Source organism: Diabrotica virgifera, chromosome 3 (genome assembly GCF_917563875.1).
Source record: "Diabrotica virgifera virgifera chromosome 3, PGI_DIABVI_V3a".
NCBI classification, from domain to species: domain Eukaryota; kingdom Metazoa; phylum Arthropoda; class Insecta; order Coleoptera; family Chrysomelidae; genus Diabrotica; species Diabrotica virgifera.
In genome coordinates this window covers 163,987,235-164,011,518 of record NC_065445.1, presented here as the reverse complement: position 1 = coordinate 164,011,518, position 24,284 = coordinate 163,987,235, and positions in this window count along the sequence as shown.

Sequence of the window (24,284 nt, the reverse complement as noted above, 5' to 3'; positions counted from 1 at the left end):
ATTGCCTGAGGTTGTACCAATTACAAACAAGGTGTACGCCGCGGGAAATTTGAATGACTCCTCTTGTTTAAAAACAGACTATAGTGAAAAATAAGCTCTTATATCTCAAATTCCAAATCGAATATTTTAACGTGAAATAAAAAAAAATGAAACACTTTTCTGGGAAAACTTATTACAACTTTCTTAAAGTGTTTAAGAAAACGTTTATTTTTATTTTTTTTTTAAGTTTCCAGCAGCAAGAGTAAGCAGGTTACGCTCAAAATACAGTTGTTCCTTTTTTTTTGGTTAAAAATATTCTAAAAACTCCCTCTAATTAACAGCCCAAATGGAATTAATCGTTACCACTTCACAAGTAACTTTATGTATTGTTTGTGTTTGTAAGTTTCATCAGTTCAAAGTGCTTATTTGTGGAAAAATTTGGTTTTAAAGTAAATTTTTTTAAATCTTTAATTTTGAAAAAAAGACTTTTGTCAAAATAACTTAAAAATTATTAGTGATACCAAATATCTTAAAGAGTAAAAAATGTAGGTGTTGCTTTTTTAAATATTTGGAATTTTTTGATTTTCTGGAAGACAAAAATTGGTTAAGATATGGCTGTTCAAAATTTGCATATACATACTCGTGACTAGTGATTCGTTCGAGGCCTTTCAACAAAACCCCTTTCAAAAATAAGCATTTTGAACCAATGCAACTTACAGATCATATACAGGGTTTCCCCGAAAATAGTGCGTTCCTTAAAGGTATAGATAGAAAGCACAATGTAGAGCAAAAAAGTCTTATAACATTTTATTCTAAATTCAGCCGTTTGACCAAAAAACGAAAATACATTTTGATATGCAAATTGATACTCAATTAGTAAATAAACAAGGGGTCCCATTAGATTAAATTTCACAGTCACAGGTTCTTCTACGCCATGTTGCCAGGTCATATAAATTTATGAAAATAAAAATTTACTCTTATGGAGAACAACGTAATTTTTGTTGAAACGGTTAACTTTAGGAAAAAATGTTACAACACCTTTTTGTTCTAAATTGTGTATTATATCCACACCTTAAAGGAACGCACTATTTTCGGAGACACCCTGTATAAACAATACATTTATCTAAAGTAACGTGTGAAGCGGTAACAATTAATTTTCATGACTTTCTTTTGCCAAAAAAAAAGGGAACGATTTTATTTTCAGCGTAACTTGCTTACTTTTCACGCTAGAAACTGTTTTAAAAACACCAAAAAAAATTTTTTTAAACACTTTAAAAGAGTTATGATGAGTGTTTCCCGAAAAGTGCTTTATTTTTTTGGTTATTTTACGTTGAAATATTCGATTTGGTATTTGACGAATAAGAACCTATTTTTCATTAGCTGCAACCCTGCTTCTACTGGGTCTACAGACCTTATACTGACACCTCTTTTTCATAAGCTATATTATTGCTAGGAATATTTTCTTCGATAAAATATGTACATACTTACTTTTTGAGTTATTTGCGAAAATCCGTCCAAAACGTGTTTTTCTATGAAAAATAAACATATTCACTCGCACATACCTCGAAAAGTATTGACCTAAAACTTTTATAGAACAAAATTTGCTTAGAATTAGAATTAGTCAGTTTATCCACTTCCGGACTTATTTTGCACGTATGTTTTTTCACCTCCAAGAAGGGGTGAAAGTCACATCCAGGACAAGAGAACATATCGGCATAATCTCACTTTTTTCTTTGGCATTTTAGCTACGTGTGTGCCAAATTTTATGTCAATCCAAGCGGTTCTTTAAAATCTGGAGGTTTTGCGATATTTTATCGTGAGTGAATGGAATAATAATTATTACAACGGCAATTATTGCCGTTGTCACTTTTAGATAAGAAGTCATTATCACAATGATATAGTCAGGTTAACTGAATTGTATAATTATTGTTTTTATCATTAAATGTGAAAACCTAGAATTATCCATGTCTGTCCGTCAATAAACACAACTCGTCTATTAGTAGGACAGAAAGAATGACAAATAAGGTGTCAAATGAAAGCCTATAACCAAAATATGATATTACATGTGAGAAGTTTGACCTCGGACTGCCTGTTCCAGAGTTGCAACCGAAAGTACTGTTTTAAATTCGTCGAAATAGTACAAACTATTGGTCAACACGACTAAGAAAGACCAGAACAAATACATACTTCCGGTTTCATGCCTGTCTGTTCGTCCATATCTGTAGGTGAACAAAATTCATCCGTCATATCAGCTGACAAAAAGTTACACGAAGGGTTCAAATATCGACTGCCGGTTCAACTTCCGGTCACTTTTTGTGAAAAATTAGAACTTACGATGTCCAATTGCTTGTTACAATTTTTTTTATAAGTGTTCTACTCTATCTATTCTGACTTTTCATTAACTTACTTAGATCACATATAATTTAATACAGTTTTGATGTCAGGGTCTTCAAAATTTATGTGGTGAGTTCCGGTATGTGATGAATGAAAAACGACTCCATAAGCAGAAGAAAAAAGTGTTCTCAAGACCTAAGACAATACATCGACTCACAAGAGCGTTGTGACAGTAGCAAAAATTCGAGTTGGGGTTCTAATTACTTTCTCATGCGGCTTACTCTCCTGACTTGGCCCCCTCCGATTATTAAGTGTTCCCAAATCTGAAGAAATGATGGGCGAGTCACAAAGTTTCACAAAAAAGCGAATATTTCGCGAAATGAACGTCAGATCGAAAAACTAAAAAATGCGTGTTCAATATTTTTCAAAAGTCTATCGAATGATACCAAAAACGAACCCCCACGGAAAGGGGTGAGGAGTAAATTAAAAATTTTAAATACGAACCCTGCGATATTTCGCGAAATGAACATCAGAGTGCCAGTGTGTGCTTTTTTTCTGGAGATGAGTACCACCCCCTTCTCGAGTGTGAAAAAATATAGGTCCAAATAAGTCCGTAAGTGGATAAACTAATTAAATTCCTTGTAACTTTTGTTTTTAGATGGTTTTTCGCAAATAAATCAAAAAGTAAGTATTTGATCGAAAAACTATTCCTAGCAAATATAAAGCTTATAAAACAGTAAAAAAAATGATGTATGTATGAAGTCTGGACACACAATAAAAACAGAGTTGGAGCTAATCAAAAGTTGGTTCTTATTCGTCAAATTCCAAATCGACTAGTTCAACGTAAAATGTCCAAAAAATAACGCACTTTTCGGGGAAAACCCGCCACAAATTTTTTAAAGAGTTTAAAAAAAGTTTTATTTTTGTTATATAAAAAGTATCTATTCTATCACCATCAGCATCAAAAGTAGACCGGGCAGTATCGTCGCCCCCGCTAGCGAAATTATTCCGATTCGATTTTTTTGCACAAACTTACTCAAAAAGAGGTCCTTATAACATATCCAAAGGGTGCCGGGCGGTGCATTGGTCGAAAAATTGTTTAAAAATTTTTTTTGAAACAAATTCACAAAAACAATTTTTTCATTTCGAACAATTTTTTTTAGATAACTTGTGTCATTCTGGGCAAAAAAGGTGTCTTGCCATTTTTGTTTAAAATTGATTGTTGTCGAGTTATATGCGATTAAAAATTTGAAAAATGCGAAAATGGCCATTTTTAAGTCTTAATAACTCGATTAAAAGTTATTATTATGAAATTAAAAAGTGAGCAGATCAAGTTTCAAACCCTTGCTTCAAGGTCCTTAAGAGATTTTTGTCATTATTTTATTACAAAGCTGTTATTTTTAATTATTAATAATTAGCGCTATAGTCCCGGATTTATCGTCGCCCCTGTTAGTGAAATTATTCCGATTCGATTTTTTTGCACAAACTTACTCAAAAAGAGGTCCTTATAACATATTCACAAGGTGCCGTGGTCGAAAAATTGTTTAAACAATTTTTTAAACAAATCCACAAAAATAATTTTTTCACTTTGAACAATTTTTTTTAGATAATTTTGGACATTCTGAACAAAAAAGGTCTCTTGTCAATTTTCTCTAAAATTGATTGTTGTCGAGTTATACGCGATTTAAAATCTGAAAAATGCGAAAATGGCCATATAACTCGACAAAAATCAATTTTAGAGAAAAATCTCAAGATACCTTTTTTGCTCAGAATAACCCAACTTATCTAAAAAATCGTTCGTAATGAAAAAATTATTTTTGTGAATTTGTTTAAAAAATTGTTTAAGGTGATACAGTAGCGATCAACAGATAGCCAAAACGCGTTCCAAGATTGCGGCTGTAATTTTGAATATTTTTTCAAGATATTTGGCACACGTATCCGTAATATAATAAAGAATGGCGGTACAGAGCCCAATTTGAAAAATATATTAGGTAATATTTGAAAATTATTCTGTAATTAAATACAATATTAAAAAAACGAGCCTGTACCGCCATTAAGAAGAACAAAAAAATACACTTTCTTCAAATAAACTTTTTTATCCGATGCCTAGATTTTGTGTCATTTTGGAACTACTAAAATGTTTTATTTCATTAGTCCAAAACAAAATTTAAATTTTTTAATTCGACAAAATATTTCCACGCACAGGCTGTGGTCTGTATTAATTCGAGAACCAAGAGAGACAGCTCATTAACCGCCTTTCATTTTTTCTTAGAAAATAAACGATCTCTACACAAAGTACTTATAGGATAATACGCCGCCGTTATGAAATGATTGTAGGATGTTAAAATGACGAAGGATGTTTTACCCGGAAATCCGAATTTTATATACTTTTGTTATATTTAATACCCTAATAGCACACGACGTCCTTTGGACGTCCAAAATAGGTCAATTTTTGGTCCTAACGTCCATGGACCATAAACGGACGTCCTTTGGACGTCCGACGCTGGACGTACTTCGGGTGTACTAAATATGTACGTCCTTTGGACGTCCGGCGTTGGACGTCCGGCGTTGGACGTCCTTCAGGTGGACTAAATATGTACGTCCTTTGGACGTCCGGCGTTGGACGTCCTTCGGGTGGACTAAATATGTACGTCCTTCGGACGTCCGGTGTTGGACGTCCTTCGGGTGGAATAAATATGAACGTCCTTTGGACGTCCGTACTCGGACGGAATACGGACCTTTTCCAATCGTCCATATTGGACATATTCTACCAATAAGGGGATTAAACAACAAAATTATTTAATAAAATATTAACTTAATTATGTTAATAAAATAGTTTAAATGGAAAAGATTATAAATCATATTTAATTCAAAACTGTATATGTAGTTTAATATCTAATACATGTTTTTGTTTTTATGTAAAGTGTGAAAATCTGATCGGTAAATTATTCGTTATGTCCACTCTACATCAACAATAAATTGAACAAGAAATTGACTAAGTTATTCAAGGCCAAATTTGACGAGTACAAAATGTATGATTTGTAAAAGAAAATGAAGGAATTTGATGAAATAGAACAATTGGATATGTTTTATTTTGTCAAATTTCTTTATTTTCTGTTTATTCACGGCAAAATTGGAAGTAGAATTGTGTTTTGTATAAGCCAAATTTGACCTTGAATAACTTGTCGTCAATTTCTTGTTCAATTATTGTTGATGTAAAGTGGACTTTATAATGTTTTATTATTCCCGTTACCAAGATGATAGAAGTTTGGTGGTTAATTCTAATAAGCAAAAATATAATTTTTATCAATGTATCCTTACTACAGATGAATATTGAGAGCATCTTTTTGAAGTTGAGCGTACGTGTGCCCAAAATAGGTCCAGTTTTAGTCCTAATGCGGATGGACTATAAATGAACGTCCTTCGGACGTCCGACGTTGGACGTACTTACGTGTTGAATAAATATGAACGTCCTTTGGACGTCCGTGCTCGGACGTCCGTTGGACATTGACATCGATCCGTGAGCGTCATCTGCAAAGAAGAAAATCACAAGCCAGGACAACCAATCCAAATAGTGAGTGTTTCAAACTTTTGTGTTGTGTTGTCAAAAGTTTATTTAATTATTTATGTTTTTCCTTACATACTTACATATTTTTTCAAGCTTTTTGGTATATTTTTCATATTTTTTACTATATTTCGATAAAAAAATTCTTCGCAGTTTTATCCTAATCAACATCATCATCATTCTATCCAAAAAGGCAAATCGCCAAAATCGCAATTTTATCATAATATGATATGTATATTTGCATTTTACCACATTTTTTCGATGTTTTGAAACATTTTTGTATATCTTTTGTGTATCTATCTATATTTTGTATATCACCCCTCCTCGGGGTGAAACTCACCCCCCAAATTCACATACTAATTTGTAAGTACACATACTTTGTAAGTATGGAATAAAGGTTGCTTAATATTAATCAGTTTATCGAAGTCCGGACTTATTTTGAACGTTTTTCACCCCAGAGAAAGAGTGAAACTCACCCCAGGGCAATAGCACACATTGGCACAATATCACTTTTTTTCTTTGGCATGTTAGCTATGCGTATGCCAAATTTCATGTCAATCCTTTAAAATTTACAGCAAAAACCATCAAAGAATGTAGTAATACTTGTTTTCATGAAGTCGGTGATAGAGTTTGACAAATCTTTATGGTTGTTAAATATCTTTTAATTTGTGTATTCGATTTTTAAAGGTAGGTACTATATACGTCCATTTGGCACAATAAAAAATAACCTTCGACCGGTACATATTGCTTGTATCGATGCTCGGTGCATTGTTCAGTCATAAATTTTACCTGTCCCTATAGCGTCGGCCGTCGGGTCCTATTGTAAATTATTATAATAATAGTCCGTCTCGGTATTTTATTATTTCTGTCATAAGTATCTCTGTGGAAATGCAAATGCTGCTTGTAACATCCCAAAAACCAGCTCTACTATTAATTGTACTCGTATAAATAAGTGTATAATATGTACCTACCTACTTATTTATTGTATTCATTTATAGACCTGGATCCCGCGTAATAAAAAAAGTTGATTAACAGCAAGCTGAAAATTTGTTAATAGCTTCACGGTGTCTAGTCGGACAAACTTTGATGTACGGGAATACTGGAACCGGGGAAGTTTTAATTGTGGAACAGGTTAAGAAATTGGAACATCAGACTACCGAAAACGTTCCATGTATTTTGTCGGACAGAACTTCCAATTGATTTGTTACCATTTCATTAAACTCATATGCAAAAATCAGACTGCGTACCAGTCTACTTTTATTCTCTTAATATTTTTACTTAAAAAAAGTGTACTACAATCATCTCGCTAAACTTAATATAACTGTTTTCGAGATAAACCCATTTTAAATCTGCGATATAACATAATTTTTTGCATAATATTGTAGTTAAATCCGAAAAATCAACTTAAAACCATAATAATAATTGTGCCAATTCTCATTTATGTCATTTATATTTTTGGAGATTTTTATGGTTTATAAGTTATTTTTCGAGTTTAGCGAGACGAATGTAGTATATATTTTTTAAGTAATAATATTAAGAGAATAAAAGTTTTGATTCGAAAAGTATATGTAATGTAGAGTTCCCTCAGCGATGTGATATAATATTATTACAGTATAGCTCCCCGTGCATGACAAGCTTATGGAGGTAGCCCATATAGCCTAGGCTATAATATTATTAAAAAAATCACTTAGATGGGACAATGGCTTTAGGAAATTCGAGACATCAAAAATGGCCCATTTTTAAGGTGGTGCGTTAATTTCTTGGAGAAATGTAATTATAATTTAATGTAAATAATCTAATATCCAATAATTGTAAATTAATATAAGATGTAATATAAGTTCCTTAAAAAATATATTTTTTATTTCCCACAATACATTCTCCACAGGTATAAATATCGTCTCTAGACGTCCACCGAACGTCCTCCCAGGACGTTAGATGGATGATCGGCAGCAATACATTGGACCAAACTGGGACGTCCTATGAAGGCCCAATTGACGTCCACCGAACGTCCCTTCGGACGTTAGGTGGACCTCCATTGGGCGTTTGGCAACGTGGAATTTGGACCAAAATTGGACGTCCTGTTAAGGTCCAATTCACGTCCCCTAAGACGTCCGATTAAGATCCAATTTACTCCGATTAAGGTCCAATTTACGTCCAATTAAGGTCCCATTTACGTCCGATTAAGGTCCAATTTACGTCCGATTAAAGTCCAATTTACGTCCGATTAAGGTTCAATTTACGTCCGATTAAGGTCCAATTTACGTCCGATTAAGGTTCAATTTACGTCCGATTAAGGTCCAATTTACGTCCGATTAGGGTCCAATTTACGTCCCCTAGGACGTCCGATTAAGGTCCAATTTACGTCCGATTAAGATCCAATATATGTCCCCTCGGACATTAGATGGACGTCCAATGGACGTTCGGTAGCGCGACATTTGGACCAAAATAGGACGTATAAAGGACGTTCCTCGGACGAAAACGGACGTCCAATGGACGTCCCTAAAGTCCGTGAAGGACGTCCATTGGACGTCCTTGTGCTATTAGGGTAGGTACCTACCTATAATTCTGGTGATTTTTTAAATCCTCTATTGTTAAGAGAATTTACACCTTTAGCCAAAGTTTTACGATTTTCTAACGGAAATTAACAAGTTATTTTAAATACGCACCAATTATCGATGTTGAAAGGAGTTTTTCAAGTTATAAAAATATTTTGTCTGATCAAAGAATATGTTTCCTCGTAAAGAATTTGGAAAAACACATTGTAGTGAATTATAATCGAAGATATATTTATAGTGATATTGTTGTTTTATTTTAAATAGGTAACTATTGGTAGCAGTTTTTGTAAAAACTGTGAATAAATTGCATATATAAAAAATGATTTTATTTGAAAAATAATAAATAAGATTACTAAATAAGACAGAAAATTTGTGGTGTCCCGAAATGCGCATTTTTTGAATTTTTGTGCATATCTTGCGCATATTTCGTAATTTTTTACCGCATATATATGCGAATATTTCATCAAAATTGATCGCATATAAATCCGCTCCCTAGTCATTGTATTCTGTTGGCTGATTCCAATGATTTGAGCCGCCGTACGACACGTTGGGACCAATGGGAGTGAAGATACGTAACTAATACCTATCAAGAGGTTTACTCAAACTTCTTTTCTGTACTTATACCTACCACTCGGTATAAGTACAAAAAAGAAGTTTGTGTAAACCTTTGCACAACTGTGTAAATACTAAAGAAAAATCTAAAATATTAAAAAAAAATAGTGGAATCCGTTAATCTGTTCTCTAAAAAATTAGCTATGAAAATGAGCATAATTTTCTATATCCCTAACTTTTGACGAGCAGTTTAGCTTAAATGGGGAAAAGCGGTAAGCTTAGACCAAACACCAGTAGGAGGCATTCAATTAATTGAGGAAAAAAATTAAATGGATAACAATATTCATTTCAGTTATAGAAAAGGCATTGCCCCGCTAGAATGGTTGAAATCACAAGTAACAATTAATAGTCCTACAAAAAAGACAGGCGCTTGAAAGTGATAAGACCATTGAACAATAAGCCTGCGAACTGCCTTTTAAACACATTCTTAAAAATAATCCATAACACAATTAAAAAAAGGTTTGTTAAGAAATTCTTTTATAGACTTCAGAAATTCAACAACTTCTCCTGATTATGTTTAAAAAACGTACGGAATGCACTAAATGAAAAAAAGGAGAAAAAGATTTATCATACCGTTATACTCTAATATATTCTTACGTTGAATATTTGATGCTTCCCTGTAGAGTATAAAACGGACAGTTGTGTTTTTCCCGTGAGCTGCCTTGTTGAGTCTTCTTTGTCGTTATATTCGTTAAATCCTATCCTCTCAAGTCACAGCGTCAGAAAGCAGTGGGTATATGCAGTGAACGGGAGGCCTATGTCGAGCAGTGAACGTTGGGGCCCTTTCGCGTTTATCATATGTAGAGAAGTCGCTTGTCAAAAACTGGACGTATGTAATCGTATTCTATTTGTTAAATACTCTCACCTAATATGTCATACCATGTGTGTTAATCCATTTTATTTCTACAATTTTAAAGTGTTATTACATGCCGTCATTTTCATTTGTCTACACCATCTTATTCTGCCAGTTAAATCCCATCATTTCAGACGCTGTACGTCACGATTGAACCAATAGAACCGTAGATACAAGACTAAGGCCCTTTTGACATGATGCTGTAATTGATTTTCATACGTCATTGTATTATATTAGTCAAATCCAGTTATTTTAGGTGCTGTACGCCACGATTGGACCAATAGGAGCGAAGATACGTAAATAAGGCCCTTTTGACATATTGCTGTATTTGATTTTTCTGTGTCATTGTATTCTGTTCATTAAACCCTACCATTTGAGCTGCTGTACGTCACAATTGGACCAATAGGACTAGATATACATAACTAGGGCCCTTTTGACTTGTTGCTGTATTTGATTTTTCTGTCATTGTATTTTATTTGTCAAGTCCTATTATTTGAGATGCCGTACGTCACGATTGGTCTTATAGGACCGAAGATACGCGACTAAGGCCCTTTTGACATGAGGTTGTATTTGATTTTTCTCTCATTGTATTCTGTTTGTCAAATCCTATCATTTGAGGTGCTATACATCACGATTGGACCAACAGGACCGAAGATACATAACTAAGGCCCTTTTGACATATTGCTTGTTTGGTTTTTCTGTGTCATTGTCTTCTATGATGTCTAAGGCATATCTCTGATATGCCCTATTTTTAAATTGGACTTCGTAAGTCCTAGGTTTTCACCCACAAGCTTTTATTTGACACCTCATTTGTCATTCTACCCGGTATAATGGCGGAGGAGTTATATTGGCGGTCGTACGGACCGACAGAAAGAGTACCCAGCTCAAATATCTCACCTTTAGTACCATCCTTGGATTATAAGCTTTCATTTGACACCTCATTTATTATTATAGCTGGTATAATGATAGAGGAGTTACATTCGCGGTCGGACGGACCCACCGACAGACCGCCTAGGTCAAATATCTCACCTTTAGTACCATCCTTGTATTACCAGCTTACATTTGACACCTTATTTGTCGTTCTACCTGGTATAATGACGGAGAAGTTATATTCGCGGTCGTACGGACCGACAGAAAGATTGTCTAGGCCAAATATCTCACTTTTAGTAGCATCCTTGGATTATAAGCTTTCATTTGACACCTTATTTATCATTCTACTTGGTATAAAGACGCAGAAGTTATAGTCGCGGTCGTACGGACCGGCGGAAAGATAGCTTAGGTCAAATCGCTCACCTGTAGTACCATCATTGTATTATCAGCTTTCATTTGACACCTCATTTGTCATTCTACTTGGTATAAAGACGCAGAAGTTATAGTCGCGGTCGTACGGACCGGCGGAAAGACAGCCTAGGTCAAATCGCTCACCTGTAGTACTATGATTGGATTATCAGCTTTCATTTGACACCTCATTTGTCATTCTACCTGGTACAACGACGGAGGGGTTATATGCGCGGTCGTACGGACCGACGGAAAGACAGCCTGGGTCAAATATCTCACCTTTAGTACCATCCTTGGAATATAAGCTTTCATTTGACACCTCATTTGTCATTCTACCTGGTATAATGACGGAGAAGTTATATTCGCGGTCGTACGGACCGACAGAAAGATTGCCTAGGCCAAATATCTCACCTTTAGTACCATCCTTGGATTATAAGCTTTCATTTGACACCTCATTTATCATTCTACCTGGTATAATGATTGAGGAGTTATACTCGCGGTCGGACGGACCGACGGACAGACCATGTAGGTCAAATATCTCACCTTTAGTACCATCCTTGGAATATCAGCCTTCATTTGACACCTCATTTCTCATTCTACATGGTATAATGACGGAGGAGTTATATTCCCGGTCGTACGGACCGTCGGAAAGACAGCCTAGGTCAAATATCTCACCTTTATTACCATCCTTGGAATATAAGCTTTCATTTGACACCTCATTTGTCATTCTACCTGGTATAATGATGGAGGAGTTATATTGGCGGTCGGAGGGACCGGCGCACAGATCGCCTAAGTTAAATATCTCACCTTTAGTACCATCCTTGTATTATAAGCTTTCTTTTGACACCTCATTTGTCATTCTACCTGGTATAATGACGGAGAAGTTATATTCGCGGTCGGAGGGACCGACGGAAAGACAGCCTAGGTCAAATATCTCACCTTTAGTACCATCCTAGGATTATCAGCTTTCATTTGACACCTCATGTGTCATTCTACCTGGTATAATGACGGATAAGTTATATTCGCGGTCGGAGGGACCGAGTCACAGACCGCCTAAGTCAAATATCTCACCTTTAGTACCATCCTTGTATTATAAGCTTTCTTTTGACACCTCATTTGTCATTCTACCTGGTATAATGACGGAGGAGTTATATTTGCGGTCGGAGGGACCGACGGAAAGACAGCCTAGGTCAAATATCTCACCGTTAGTACCATCCTTGGATTATATGCTTTCATTTGACACCTCATTTGTCATTCTACCTGGTATAATGATGGAGGAGTTATATTCGCGGTCGTAAAGACCGACGGACAGACCGCCAAGGTCAAATATCTCACCTTTAGTACCATCCTTGGATTATCAGCTTTCATTTGATACCTCATTTGTCATTCTAGCTGGTATATTGACGGAGGAGTTGTGGTTACAGACAGACGGACAGACGGACGTGGATAATACAAAGTTTTCACATTTTTTCAAAATTGGGTGAAAACAATAAAACATGATGCCAGACTGATTTCTTTATGAAAATAATATATACATTCTCAAATTGTCTATTTTTCGTTGTGAATAATATTGTATTCAACAGTGATGCCAAATTTCTGATGCCAAAATGATTGATAATGAAAGTGGGATATACGTTTTCATGTATATAACGGCAGCGACAAAACGGTAAAACACTGAACTAAATGTATATAATATTTTCACTGTACGATCATTTTGGACTCAAACATTTTATGGAATAAACTTATATAACTTAGTAAGAGGTAAACAAGGAAAGCTGATATATTAAAGTAACATCAAGGAATCAAATCTCTAACTACCGAGCTGATTAGACTTCTGGTAGCAAGTACAGGAATAAAGTTATTAAGGTAGTGTAAAGTGGCATCGATATACAGATGCCACTTTGCAAGACTATGCCAAATCGATGGTAAATGCATAATGTATCGATGCCAAATTGATAGTAGGATGTATATATATATATATATATATATATATATATATATATATATATATATATATATATATATATATATATATATATATATATATATATATTTATTTTTAGCATCTTATGACGTCCCCCCATGTTAAACCGTAGTCTCTCGTGGCTTCCAGGTCTTCGTGAACTCCGATATACGGTTGCCACGAGGACTTTCCCTAAAATGTATCGCAAATGAAAGGTACCACTTCCTACAATGCTTACACAAAATATTGGCCGGACGTCCTCAGTCACGTTATCTGTATAATAATATACACATTACTTGGAGCAATTGCCGTCAGGCGCGCCATGTTCGCTTGCTGTATATCTAAAATCACTTTAACGGTTTTGATGGCATCCAAATATATATTTATTCAGTTTGCGGTTGTAGTGGTCTCCGTATATTTGAGTTTATGTCCTCATGGCTTCCACTGCGCTGTTGTCACCTCAAATGTTGGAATTTAGACTTCGGATATTTTTATAATTGATTATTGTAGTATGTTAAAAAAAATATTGTTGTGATATATTAATGATATTTTTTTGTATAATTAACAATGTATTTTTTTTCACTGCAAAAATAAAAAATTAAAAAGTATGTTCATTAAAATTGATGAATTTATCATAACCAGTTGCCGAATCTGCTGGTCTAATTGCACAATTGTAACATATTATAGAAGTGTTAAAATTTAATTCTTAATTTTTTATTACAAAACTTTTACCTCGACAGCGTAGGGTACAAGAGGACGGCTTAAGTAAAGTAAGTACAAAATTTTTAATAATATAATTTGTTCAACTAATAGGTGCAAAGGTGTCTGGAAAATAATAAAAATGTTTAAAACATTGCTTACTTATTTCATACACTCAATGTATTTTTTTATGTAAGGATATAGAAAATAATATTTTGAAAAATATTTAAAATATAGTAGTAAGTCTTAAATTTCACATTACATAAAGTAGTTAAGTCTGCTAGTCTACAAAATTAAAAACAAATAGAATACATACTTAAAAAAAATTAAAGCACTCATGCCATACCAAACGAACTACATTCTTACATATTTTAAAAAGAAAAATCTTTAATTTTGCCCAACCCGACTAAACTATCGGCAGGTAAAAAGTCTGCAGTATGCGGGGGCCCTACTGTTGAAATAGATTAGAAAATTAAAATAAACTTATCTACCATTATGAAATTCTAATTTGACACAAAAAACTGTATCCTGGATTAAGAACAAGTGTGTAGAATACTCTCGTGAATTAAGAAGCGTTTCTACTGTAGGGTGACCATATCATAAATTTGAAAAAAACGGGACACATCCAAGCAGCAGTAGCGCACCTATAATTTTTCTCTGGGGGGAAGGGGGTTGGCTTGGGCGTCGAAATTTTTTTCTATATTTTGTGAAAGACAAGTTACATTTTCCTGCTATTATTTATATATTTTTCATATGCCCTGGGGGAAAGGGGGTTTAACTCCCAAACCCCCCCCCTGGGTGCGCTACTGCTAAGAAGGGTTTGGAGCGATAATACACAAACAGGGATTGAAACACCGTCTTTTAGCTAATTTGGAACCTATAAATCCTTTTCAATTTTAAATGTGTAATTTACGTACGATCAAGACTGCGAAACGCAGAAAACTAAAACACTACGCTAGAATGACGTGGATAAACAACCAATCCGTCAAAACAAAACAGGGAAGAATAAAAAATAGCGAGAAACACAGCAAACTCAACAAATAAAAAGAAGAAAAATGACGGGTTTCGCTGGAGGACATTAAAAAAGACAGAAAACCATCAAATATAACAATTTTACAAAAAAGTCAGATAAAAAAATACGTCCAGCATTAAAACAAGAGTACTAAAAAACAAAAAAAAGAGAAACCCTGTTTGAAGACAAACAGATCAGCAGAATATGAGAAGAATATTACGAAAAAATGCTATTCGGTATGAAGGAAACAGATGAAGAAGGACAAGATAACAACGAAGTAGAAATTTTCATGGAAGAAAACGTACAAAAACAAATATTAAAAACATAGAAAACGGAAAAGCAGCCGAAGAAAATGAAATAACAGTGGAAAAAAATACAGAGGAAGAGAATTACATAAGGAAATAAACCAGCTAATACAACAAAAAATATGAACAAAACAGACTACCAGCCGATTGGAACGCAGATATTATAGTAGGTACCTATATACAGTAAAACCCCGCAAATCCTAACTAATTGGGGGGACAGCCTGTTCGGATTCCGAAAAGGTCGGATTATCCGAAAGTTAGCCTAACTAATAATTGAAAGTTTACTTTGTCGTTGATTTTGAGTCGCTATGCCTGTCTCTCTCCCCCTTCCACCCATCTCAGATTGATGTCACTGATGCAGAGCCAGTGTCATCATTTGTGCTTAGTCGTTAAGTCCATGGCTTGATTTCTAAATTGAATAAGCTCCATTTTCCCCCGTTCCCCTATACAAGATGGATCAGAAAACTAAGAAGAAAGTGTAATTACAGAATGGATTGAAGCTGACGACAAAGGGAGCGAAGAATTTACGGATGAATACATTGTAGACTTGGTTCAACCTCAAGGCAACCCTAATGACTAATGAAGATGAAGAAAGCGAGGAAGAAGTTTCCCTGTCATATTGAGTGTCACACGCAGATGCCACTAAAACTCTGGGTGTGGCTCTACGTTACGTGGAGCATAACTCTGCTGCATTACCAGTAGATGTAATGTTTATGTGTAAATAGAATTAGAATTAAACAATGGTTTCGAATTCACCTGTATAAATTGCAAGTTGGGAGGGTCAGGTAGTAAAAAAGTTACGAATTGGTCGGTGTACATTTTGATTTGAAAAAGTTTGTCATTAAGAGTTACGAGTTGGCGCGTGTCCATTGGAAGAAGGAGAATGTCACGGTTAAAGAATTTAAGGGACTGGTTTAGATGCAGTTATATAGAACTCTTTAGAGCAGAGGTGGATAGATTAAAGATAGTGATGATGATATCCAACCTCCGATTAGGAAACGGCACTTGAAGAAGAAGAAGATATTAGATTTTACTGATTATGCCGCCCCCTTGTGATGCCGCCTGATGCGGCTGCCTCACCGCATCATAGAACGGCACGGCCCTGAAAATTACAGTCTTTTCGTTTAAGTCGCTACAGGTAAAAATAAGTAATTAAATATCTTATATCAGATAGAGTATTCATTTTTAGTAGATGAACAAAGGTTTAAAATGGCAGTTTTTGAATTTTGGTACGATTATTTGTTGCTTCGGAAGTTGCAAAACTAAACTTTTGCAAAAATAAACTTAAGACTGATATTACATGAAAAATTGGGTCAAACAGTCCATGTTCAGTCCAGATATAACAAAAAATTTCAAGGTGATTCGTCAATTAGTTTACATTTTATTCAGTTTGTTTAATAAAAAATCCTTTTCTTTGCAATGATAAAGCATGCTTTTCTTCATAAAATAATAATGATACAGCAATTTTGTGGAAACTACATGAAAGAAGAATACTTATGTTTTCAAAGTTTTTAAAAAAATAATAAAAACTCATTTTTATCATTCCGAAAATATTTTAGTAAAGTAGAGTCATTTTTGGCTTATAAACAATTTGAATAACTTTGTTAGTATTGACTGCAAACTAAATTAATCGATTAAGGGATGGAAAAAACCTACCGGTTATAACCTAAACCCAGTTTTTTTTAATTCGAAACAACCGGTTTTACCGGTTGTTTTTTTGTCCCGGTTATAACCGGTTTTTTTTCTTTTTAAAGTAATAACCATTGAAAAACCGAATAAGTTGCCTGTGGAAAAAAATTAATTTAGAAAAAAATGAAGAAATTTCTATATATTTTCGATCTTAATCATATAATATTATAAATAATAAATGCGAAGTAATTAACCCAAACAACCATAATTCAACTTTTATTTACTAATAGAGAACTGGACGAAAGTGTCACATCAGCTTTTATGAAACAATTTTGAGAATAGTTATTTAGATTAATAAATGTTTCTGGTGAAATGGTGCATGTGATGATAATATTTACATAAAAGTATGTGATCTGCTTGAAATCGATATTCCAACCATCATCAGCTAAAAAATTGTTTATACCTGAGTACTTGAGACTTGAGACTCTTGCAGGTATAATGTGAATACCGAAATACGATTAGGAATCTCCATTATGTAATTTTTAAACAATAAATAATTCTTACGAAATAAATGGTAGGTATTATACAAACGTATTAAAAAATATTACCTACTGAAATTTTTTGATGGCAATAGAGAAGTAAATACTGAATTGGTTTATCGAATTTATTTTGTAAAATACCTATAAGTCATTTGGACATTTTTTAAAATTTGATAGATCCAAGGGACATTTTGATAGATCGATAGGATCATCACTTTTGGGAATATCCCAATTATTGACAACGCAATATACGCCGACGCCGTCTACAACGAGCGACGAATCAGAGATTGGGGTACTCTGGCCCATTTTTAGGGTAACTTGAAAGCGCCTGGGAAAATTTTTATAGGTTGAATTGGTTGGGGAATTTTTCGGGAGGAAAATTGAGCAAACTAAAGTGCAATATAAATGTAACATTATAACTAATTGAGTATTTGCTTTTGATTAAAAAAAAACGAAAACCTGTTTTTGGAACAACCGATTTTTTGACCGGTTATAACCGCCAGGTTAAACCGTAAGTTAAAAAAACCGGTATAACCAAAAACCGGTTTTTTGTTCAACAAGCGCCATCCCTAGACTTTAGGATTTAAAAAGCTGGTACTTTTACATTATTATTATATTATCGGTTTATAACGTTCTTCGTCTTCCGATACCCGTTCGCCATTCCTCTCTGTCCGTACATTGATCTACTTGTAGACCTCTTTCATCCATGGCTTTGTTTATTCCTGCCTGCCAACTTTTCCTCGGTCTACCTCATCTTCTTCTATCTTGCAGTTTCCATTTTTGCCCTTGTTTTGGGATTCTGTCTTCATGCATTCTTTATACGTGACCAAACCATCGTAGTTGTATTTCGTTGGTTTCGTCATTTATTGTATGTGTGACCTTCATTATTTCTCGTATCCGTTCATTGGTGACATGTTCTCTTCTTGATCTTCCTGCAGCCCTTCTCCAGAAATCCATTTCGGTGACCTCTAACATTCGTTTTGATTTTTCCTTCATATGCCATACTTCGCAGCTGTATGTTATAATGCTTTTCACTACGGCGTTATAGATCTTTTTCTTGTTTTGGTTGTTTACCTGCTTGTCCCAGAGTACTGAGTTTAGGAGCCTAATTGCTTTCCTGTCCTGAGTGTTTCGTTCTTTAACGGCTCCGTCTAGTGTTCCATCATTCGTGATTTTCATATTCATACCCAGGTATTTATATTCGTTACATTTACTGATTGTTTCTCCTCCTTCTATAGTCGAGGAAATGAAGCATTTTGACTCGCAATTTTTTCGTCCAGCATGGATTTACTTGACATTTTCACAGAAGGTAGGGCGTAGGGAATAGGCCAAGGATCATTTTCTATATCATGCCGCTGTACGCTAAAAGCTTGGGGTGGTTGCCACCCCATCTCGGGGACGGGAAATTTTTATTGCATTTTAACCATGTAAATCGATGTAAAAAGTAATTCTAAGAAAGAAATGTTTTTTACATTTTCTTCGTAAAACTAATATTTTTCGAGTTATTCGCGCTTGAAAGTAACAGTTTTTCGACGAAAAAATCGACTTTTTTAGAGGGTTTTTTGAGAATACCTCGAAAAATATGCATTTTATCAAAAAATACTGTAGATATGAAAAATTTATCTTTTAGTAACACAAATTACCCCTGTAGTTATCACATTGTTTTCGATGTGTACTTTTACATAAATGTTAAAAAAAACTTTTACCTTGATTAATTACGGTCAAAGTTAGGCACTTTTTTTATTTAATTCACAGCTAGTTTCTTTATAACAATTAAGAAACCTAACTAGCGCTATTTTAAAGTTCAAGGTATGTATATAGTTTATGTGTAAAAGTTTGAGTAAACTTGAACAGAGTTGTTAATATATCTTTAAAAATGACGTCCTAACGAAATCGACTCGTGGTCTGTGGAGCGGAATTATTAAAACCCGTGCACTCAAAAAATGAAATTAACTTTTCAAAGATATGTTGCGCTTAATATCTCCGGAGTTTGTTGATGGACTTTGATCATTATTTTTTTAATTTATATATACCTGTAGTTTTGTAGAGTATGTTATGTACACATATACCCACCTAACAATACAAAATGTTATGTATACATATACAAGTATATGTATACATATATAATTTCATAAAAATCGTTCAAGCGGTATCGGAGGATTATGGCAACTAACATTACGACAGGAGAATTTTATAGATGTAAATAAATAGATAACTATTAAAAAATAGGGGTTGGTGGTAGAAAGGTGAAAATTAAGGGTTGTATATATTTTTAATGGTACATAATATAAAATGAAGGTAGACAATTTTCTCCAAAACAATAAAAAAGTGGCAGGGGGCAACCCCCCTTATAACGTATGGGTGTAAATAATAGATTACCACCTATTTTCAGTCCTACAGAATATACCTACGTGTAAAATTTCATAAAAATCGGTCAAGCCGTTTCGGAGGAATATGATAACTAACACTGTTACAGGAGAATTTTATGTACATAGAAGTAACTGTGAATTAAATAAGTAATAAAAGTGGCTAACTTTGCTCGTAATTAACCTAGGCAAAAAGTTTTTTTTGAAAATTCGTGTAAAAATATCAGCTTTTCAAATCCCAACGCAGATTTAGTCAATATGTTAATATGGTTATTAAAATTGTTTAGAAGCCAAAAATGATTCTACTTTCGTAAAATGTTTTCAGAATGCTAAAAATGACTTCTTATTGATTTTTTAAATAAGTTAAAAATATAAGTATTCTTCTTTCCTGTGGTTTCCACAGAATTGCTGTATTATTATAATTTTCTGAACAATAACATTGCAAAAAAAGCTCTTTGTGATAAACAAATCGAATAAAATTTAAACTAATTGACAAATCGTCTTGAAATTTATTGTGCATTATGGACTGTTTGACTCAACATTTCATGCAATATCAAAGTCTTAATTTCATTTTTATAACAATTTTTTTATAAGTTATAACAATTTTTTTATTTTCGAAATTTAGTTTTATTTTGCAATTTCCGAAGTAACAAATAATCGGATCAAAATTTAAAAAATTTTAAACCTTTGCTTATCTACTAAAAGGTGAATAATCTAAATAAGATATTTAATTACCTTATTTTTACCTGTAGCGATTTAAACGAAAAACTGTCATATTTGACCCTTATTTGTTAATTACTAAAATTCTCGTCCGAACTGTGACGGGCATTGTTGTATTTATAATGTAATAGGTATAACTCCAAAAAACCCATTTGCAACCTGGCTGGTCAAGTGTCCCGACAAAAACCTTATTTTTCTGAACTATTGCAACTAAGAGAAGAAAGAAAGAAACTTAAAAAAAATGTTACAAAAAGAAGCAACCGAAGAAGGAAAAAGCAGTAGAAAGGAAATACAAAGAAAAAATATAGCGGTTAAAAAGCAAGCCAGGAAACACAAAAGATACTATGTATATGATATGGTAAAAATGTCAGAAAAAGCTGCGCAAGAAAACGACCTGAAGATACAGTACAATATCATCCGAAATTTGACAGGGAAAACACTAAACAGTAATAAACAAATCAAAGATAAACAAGGAAATATAATTAAATCAGAACATAAAATAATACAAAGATGAAAACAACACTGCGAGGAAATATACTCCAAACACCAGATATAGACGAAGATAACGTAATACAGGAAATAAACATTAGAACAATTGAAATTACGAAAGAAGAAATACAAAACACACTGAATCAACTAAAAAAATGGCAAAGCCGCTGAAAGCGACAACCTACCGATAAATTTAATAAAGGCGGGCGCAAACAAATTAGTAGAAATGTTACACAAACTCAAGATATGGGCCGACCAGGAGCTCCCACAGAAATGGAACGAGGGTGTAACCATTAAGACACCAAAAAAGGGCGATTTAAATAAATGCGAGAATTGGCGAGCAATAACACTGCTAAGTGCCACATTCAAAATAATGTCAAATATCATATTGAATAGACTGAAGCCAGAAATAGACAAGAAACTAAGACTAAGAAGCAACCAAGAAGGCTTTCGCGCAAAACGCTCCACTATCGACCACATTTGTACTCTATCAGCACCTCTGTATCTTGTACCTGTACCGCTGTATCTCCTGTACTCTATAATTATCTTGGAATAGTATAAACAGAGAACAAATGTGGAAGATTCTAAAACTATATGGACTACCGATAAAATACATCAACTTAATCAGACTATTTGACAAGAAATATACAGCCAGACTAGAACATGCGGGAAAAATGGTAGTAGATGTAGTTATACAAAGCGGAATTAAGCAAGGATATGTGCTATCCCCGACATTATTTCTAATAATAACGGACTAGATCATGCAGAAAGTAAGCAATAATAAAACAGGTATTAGATTGAAATTGCATGACTAGTTGGAGGATTTGTAGTTCCCAGATGACATTTTTCCCCTAACCGAACATAGCAGCCATAAGCAAAAGAAGCTTGCAAAATACTCCAGGGTAATGGGCCTGAAGATAAAGACAAAAAAAACAAAACTTAAAAAACAGCAACCAAGAAACTAAAATTAAAATACAAGGAAGACAAATACAGGAGGTAGATAACTTTACATATTATCTGGGATCAACCATGGAAAAAAAGGCGCTAGTAGATCAGATGTAGAAAAAAGGATAGTAAAGGCACAATATGCACTCATTATATATTCATAATGCATTAAGGAAAATCTTGAACACACGCGATATATCAGAATTAACCAAAATCAAAATATTTACAGGAAGAGACAGGAAGAAACAACTAGCAAAAAATTAAAAACCTTTATAAATAAATCGTTGAGGAAAATCCTAAAAATATACTGGCCAGATAAAATAAAAAACATAGATCTACGGAGAAGAACAAAACAAGAGAAAATAACAGTCACGATTAAAAATAGGAAATGGACATGAATTACACGGACTCTGAGGAAGGATCGAAATAATATAACCAAACAAGCACTCGAATACCAACCAGACGAAAGAAGAAGAAGAGGAAGACCTGATAATAGCTGGAGAAGAACTGTAATAAGAGATCATGAAAGAATTGGCCTGAGATGGAGAGAAGTCAAACAGAGAGCGAGAAACAGAGAGCAATGGAAAATACTTGTATAGCAAATTTCGAAAAAATAAAACAGATAAGGATGCGCTGGGAAGGGATTACAGGAAGAGAGAGAGAGAGAGAGAGAGAGAGAGAGAGAGAGAGAAACAGTACCGATTATTATCAAAATAAAATTTAATAATATACCTAACCTAACTTATCGAAAGGCTCATCAAACAATTATTAACTTTAAAAAATAAAAATTTGTCAAGGGTATATAGTGGTATTGTTAAGTATATTACAATATAACTTATTCCATCGAAATCTTCCGAAATCCATAATCTTCTTCCATCGAAATAAAATAGAAAATCTAAAAGTTTAGAAAATACATCATTCATAACTACACCCAAGAAATAAGTTTTTCTAACCTGATTTAAGAGTATAAAAAAACGAAAACAAACAATTTACAGCAAATCCTTATCGTATATCCGAGCAAAACCACCTAATTGGCAAAAGTTATAAATAGAATTTGTCTGGGTTCTACAACTAAATTTGCACTTAAACACGACCAAGGTTAAATATTTTACTTGATATTATAAGTACGTTGTTGCCAGTATAACGGATGCCAAAGCGAGCGCTAACTGTATGAAATTATTCTTGTTAATATACACGCTGTATATTGATCGGAAGTCACGAAGAGTCAAAACTATACAGAAGCCACGAGGGACGCAAATACAATATATATATATATATATATATATATATATATATATATATATATATATATATATATATATATATATATACATCCCGCTATCATTATGTCATCTTTTCATGTTGCAGTCATTTGGCATCACTAAGAAATACTTTAATTTTCGAATTTTAATTCGTGTATGTTTGTTGAGCGCATTTTTTAATGCCCTGTATCGTTTTCAGTTTTCTAAAATGTTGATTTTAAAAATTTAAATTATATACAAAAATTTTTACACTTCACAGCCATTTTGACTTCCACCACATAAAAATGTGTATTTGCGGTGTATTTGCCGTCAATAGATGTTGCCACGAGTTAAAAATATCGATCGTTTGAGGCCAGGTAGAAAAGGTATGTTATAAACTATATAAAAGGTGGGTTCTTTACCTGTTCGGCTGGTTCGGCTGGTAAGGGTCCAAATATTTTACGAGTTGAATTGTGTTTATTTTATTTCATCTGCTAAATTATAATTTTCTCATAACGACTTAAAATATTTGTTTGAAAAATTAATTTTGGGTCATTCCATTTCAAATCACTCAATTTTGGAGCAAAAAAAAATTTGGAACTCCGATTTGTCTGAAAATTGGTATATAGCTTCTGCGGGACGTAAAAATAAGATATTTAAGGTCAAAAAATCTTCTTCTTCTTTTTTTCTCAAAATGTTATTTTATTCGATTTTACAGTGATTTGGTGTTTATTTATACAAATTTCCATTTTCTCTCGTAAAGTATCAATGGAAAACATAATATTTTAATAGAAGGGACTCAAAAATGTCATTATATGGCATTATAACAAGTTACTTTGATTCAAAACAAGCTTTTGATCAAATTTTATAGTGTAGAAAACGTTAAAATACCGTTTTTTTTTACATTTTTCTCCATTCCCAAAATGCATCATAATCGATTTGGCTGAAAATTTGCCCACAGATAGACAAAACATAGGACTTTAAGTGGTCATAAGGATTTGAATTATATTACAATACCCAAAAAGTTACATGCAATATTATAGTCAAAAATATAGGCGTCTACTGTAAGTAAAATTAACTCGAAAATATCGACCTCACGACAAAAATTGTTAAAAAGAAATTGTAATAATTGTAAATACGATTTATTTGGAACAATTTCAGTTCCTTCCATTTTTGTCGAAAAGTTAAAAATGGCGGAGA